Here is a 5,476-nt window from a genome sequence, read left to right as displayed (position 1 = left end):
TTTTGTTTTGCAGATGTTTCATTCTCAGCTAGAAGAAATAAGGGAGGGGTTTGAGTGACATCCTTGAACCCGAGGACAATCCTCAAGCTCCCATGTCAATCGAGGAAATTATTTCATGTCAGCTTGTCCTTCACAAGGACTATTACATAGAGAAGTTATTTATGTTATTTGTCATTTGATATCTACAATATTAAAGTGCATAAAATGACTTAGTCTACAGATGATCATTAAATTATGTTCAAGTGATTATTCATATATATATATTCACAATATATATCTCCCACTATTTTTATTAAATCAATAGTCCTAACTATTAATTCAGAAAAAAATATCTTCTATATCCTTTCTAGTGAGCCAAGATCCATATTTCACCAGGCGTTAGGTGAGCTTTGGCTTTTCTCCTAAAACATGATTATTTAAGTAGACAACATTTGTCAATTATATCAAATATATAACTCTTGGATAGCTTGGTGGAACAACATTTGTTCATATTTATCTAATAAATCTCTCCAAACTCTACGCCTCTAAGTTCACAATCCTATTGTGATAACTTAGTTAAGTCAATCCCAATAGTCAAAAAGTATCAATATACTTCAACACATCTCCCACGATAGATAGGAGTACTTCGCTTTGGCGAACCTACTCCTGGTCGATTTAGGGGTTAACGCATTGGACTCATTGGAAGGCATCTGATCAACTTAATATTAACTTTAGGGTTTTGTTAATTTTAAAACGATCATGATCCCATCATAAAGAGATTCCCAATTTTTCCTTGAATAAAATACTTCAAATCAATATTCGTCAGTGGTTTAATTTTCAGGTAGTGAAGGAGTCACAACGGTCTCGATTAAAACCCACAACCTTACAAGTTCAATGAACTCGCTTTTGACAAAATTGCCCCATGTCAGAAACAAAGAAAATTTATATTTTATGCCGTGTTTCATAAACACGAGAATCTCATAATCGTTTGTTCATTTTAAAATCTTGAATCGTTACAGATTTTATCTTGTTTAGCAAGCATGGCATGGGTGTCGTATCTAATACATACATCCTTAATCTAATTAAACATGCATCTTTATAAATTACTCTACACATAAATTCATCATATGCGCATATATATATGTAAAGTGCAATAAATAAACATGGTTGGTTATGGATTCATCCTATGTGATCTTTATCAAGCTAATGAAAAAGATCTAGGTCAATCTAAAGTGGAAAATAAATACAGGCTAACTATTACATGTCTTCTTTCTTGTATTGCTTCATTGGATGGCCTCCGTGTGGCATTACCCTTGATCTTCAAATCTTCATGTCTTCATGTACATTAGAAGAATGAAATATGAAAAATAATCTAATGAACTTACAAGAAGAACTCTAGTTACATTCTAGATTTAATAATTACAAGATTAAATGACATGCAAGCCGTATTTGAAAAACCAAACCATTAACCTAAGGTCATAAGCCATAACCATCCACCATGCTCAATTAACACAAAATAACATGTTAAAACACATAATCTGATCTTAATATATCATACCCATCATGATCTAATCATAAAAACCAAATATTGAAAAAATCAGAAAATTCGAAATTAAATCTTATAACAATAAATCGTAGAGTACAGGGCCTAAACGATGTCAAACACCTTACAGATCAGTCGATGATAGCTTAAGCTATCACTTACGTTCAGACGCTCGATTCCATATGAAGTAGCTTATTCATTCACCAAAATCAGACACTAGACACAGATTTCAGCAAATCCGCTGCATCCGATTCAGAATCGTATCAAATACGATTCTTATAATAAGAACAAACACAAAAAATATATATATCAGTATATATACAGATTAAATAATCAATATATGATTATACAACTCTCATGAATATCATATATTCAAAATATATATATATATATATATATATATACAGATTATATAATCATCATATGATTATACAACTCTCATGAATATCATATATTAAAAACATATATATATATATACGCATATATAAACATAATAACATGTAAAACATACAAAATCGCATACATAACAGTCATGTAATATTTTATACATGTTATCATTATAAAACCAGTAAATATATAAACGAATTAAACACTTTTCGCAAGTAGCTCTGATGCCATTGTAGGGTTTCGAGCACATAAACACAATGGAAATAGTAATTAAAAATGTAAAAAAATCAGAATTTTCGAAACCAACCACAGGATTCATGCGAAAAACATATATTTAATTCGTAGATCAGATTGTTTACCTTAAGAAACTTTACCAATTGGTTGACTAATGGAGATCCAAAGCTTGTTCAATCACCACGCATCCCGCTCTCGCGATCTACGCTCTATCGGTATCCACACGAATGCTTGAACTCAAAGATTTGATGTGTACTAGCACAAAATCGTTTCTTCTTCCTCTATCCATCTTCTCTCTTGGTGGCTAGGGTTTTAGTAAAAGTCTTGCTTGCAAAATCAGCCACACAAGAGATATTTTATAGAGAGTAGAAAAATGAATTATAACTCTTAACTAACTAGGAGTTATTATTAATTCAAAATTCCTATTTGTATTATAATTAAGTCTCACTTAATTATTTAACAAATAAATTTCATAATTAATATTAGTAAATTCAAATATTAATATTTATCTAATTAATTAAGTCGTACTTAATTAATATTATAAATAATTCGAATTACTATAATATAATTTAAATCCAATTTAAATTAAATAATCCTTCAAGCATTCTTAGTGTGTGACCCTATAGGTTATTATTACATTGGCAACGAATTTTAAATCTAATTTAAAATCATAAACAATGAGCGGCATCGAGTAATACATTATTGCTACCGAAGTAATAATAATTGAATCGGTGATCGATTAAACCTTTTGTAAATAATGTACAATATAATATAATCCCTTTAACCAAATATTATTGATTAAACTAGAGGCATGTAATGTGTCATCCTCATCATAGTTTAATCCAAGTTTCCTTGATCAATGAGTAGACTATCATATCAAATCAACATTTGAGTGTGGCCATGCATTTCATAGTCTAGCTCACACAAGAGGCCAATAATATCACTCCTAAAATAGGAGGGTTAAATCCCATCTAGATCATTCATATTTCTCATATGATTCATAATATACCCAAGGTCCACTTTTATCATTACCCGATCAAGGATAACTTTTAATGGAATCAATGTATATTAATTCTTATATAGAAATATAATGACTTCAGGTCTAAGGACCATTACATCATTATCACTGTGAGAATTACTTATGACACAACAGACATGTAAAATCTCACATTAGGTCTGTCCAGCACTATGTACATATACATCTGCCTGTGTTTTTGACTTTAGTATCACTATACCCATGATCAATGAGATGTGATCATTAGTCAACAAACACACCGGTCTTGATGTATTATTATTGTCCCTTAATAATAATACTCAACTAGGGACCTTTAGGAATATTGATACCTTTCTCATAATTTCATTTCTAAGTCACATACTTAGAGATATAGAATTATATATCATATTCCAAGGACATTTATTAATCTATCATTTATATCATAGTAAATTAAGATTTAATAGATATAAAGAGAATAATCGATAGAACATAAACATTAATAATCCTAATGTCTTAAACTAAAACATCATAGTGTTGTCTCTAGGGCACAAACACTAACATATTCAGCTTCTATCTCTTTTGTGGATGTCTGGTAGTATGGTATTTGTACAATAAAAGTTGGTGTTTATCAGTTTCGTGTTATCTGTTTAGTGTCATCACCATTACATGCTAAGTTTAAGAACGAAAAGGCTATTGAATGAAGTATTTAATGAAGTTAGAATCCCATGTTTGTGTCCTATAGTAATCAATTCTCTTTAATCCCTTAGTTTATATTCTTTGGTATAATCTCTTAGTTAATCTTAGTATAAGCAACCACAAATTGTTACTCATCTTAGCATTAGATAATAACCGTACTAGTGTTGCATAAATACATTGATTAAAATTAACCTAAACCTATCCTTGTGGGAACGAACTGGAATTTATTCTATATTACTTGCGATCGCGTATACTTACGTGAATATCAGTGCGTGTTTTAGCCCTAACAAGTTTTTGGCGCTGCTGCCGGGGATATCGGTGTAAATTTTTAGTTTATGTGTTTGTCATCATTGGTAGTTAAAGTTCAGTGACTCGGACATTGTTACTTACTTAATTCCTTGTCGTATTTCAGGTACCCTAGCGAGCGTGTATGCATACGCGTTCTCGGTCTCGTAAGAGGACACTGGATCAAGATGAGGAAGAAGTTGTAGTCGAGGAGAAAGTTGAAGAAGAAATCTTAGTTAAGAAGGAAGAAGAAGCTCTTGTTGTAATGGGAGAACCAGAAGAAATCCAAAGGCTTTGATGGACTACTCTCAACCGAAGATCGATGCTATTCAATCTAGCATTGTACGGTCAGCCATCTTGGCTAATAACTTTGAGATCAAGTCGAGCACGATTCAGATGATATATAACTCAGTTCAGTTTGGGGGTTCTCCGACAGAAGACCCCAACATGCACATCAGAGATTTCATCGAGATCTGCGACACTTTCAAGTTCAATGGAGTTTCGGAAGAAGCTATTAAGTTGAGGATTTTCCCACTAGGGTCTATCACCAAATGGGAGGATCTTGCTCAGAAGTTCTTAACCAAATTCTTTCCTATGGCGAAGAATGCTGCTGCAATCAAAAATGCACTTACTCAATTTGCTCAATAATCGGGAGAATCACTATGCGAGGCTTGGGATCGATATAAGGAGATTCTTAGGAAGTGTCCTCATTATGGGATGCCTGACTGGATGATCATTAACTATTTCTATAATAGGTTGGGTGCTACTTCGAGACCCATGCTTGATGCTGAATCAGGAGGAGCCTTGTGGGCTAAAAGCTACGATGAAGCTTATGAATTAATTGAACTGATGGCTGCTAACGAATACCAGAATCTTACTCAACGACTATCTCAGGATAAGGTAGCAGGAATTTTAGAGTTAGATGTAGCTACTGCTATAGCTTCTCAACTTAAGGCTTTGACGATGAAGGTGGATTCTCTGTCTAATTATGGAGTTAATCAGATCACTAGTGTCTATGAGCTTTGTGTTGGTGCCCATGAGACTGATCAGTGTGCCATTTCTAGTGAATTAGCTCAGTTAGTGAGCAACTTTCAGAGGTCATAGCAACCTGTACTAGCCACCTATCATCCTAGCAACTACAATCATCCTAACTTTAGATGGAGTAACACTCAGAATGCGGTTCTTCCGCCTTACTAGCAGTATCCAGGAAAGCAGTACAACCCCCCTGATTTTTAACAACCGCAATATGCACCAAGGAAACAACTCCAGCTGCAACAGTCCAATGAAAAATCTGAATTGGAGGAGTTGAGGCTCATGTGCAAGAGTCAAGAGGTTTCTATCAAGACCTTGGAAAATCA

At 33.2% G+C, this 5,476-nt stretch overlaps 1 non-coding gene across 1 annotated transcript; it reads right to left on the bottom strand.

The window, feature by feature from the left end:
* Positions 1-4,730: 4,730 nt before the first annotated feature.
* LOC141662303 (small nucleolar RNA R71) lies at positions 4,731-4,837 on the bottom strand. The gene has a single exon (XR_012550424.1). It is a non-coding gene; the product is annotated as a small nucleolar RNA R71 (small nucleolar RNA).
* Positions 4,838-5,476: the final 639 nt, after the last annotated feature.

This window comes from Apium graveolens, chromosome 5 (genome assembly GCF_009905375.1).
Source record: "Apium graveolens cultivar Ventura chromosome 5, ASM990537v1, whole genome shotgun sequence".
In the NCBI taxonomy this organism is placed as follows: Eukaryota; Viridiplantae; Streptophyta; class Magnoliopsida; order Apiales; family Apiaceae; genus Apium; species Apium graveolens.
The sequence above is the reverse complement of the archived record's forward strand: the minus strand, read 5'-3'. Positions and strand labels throughout refer to the sequence as shown.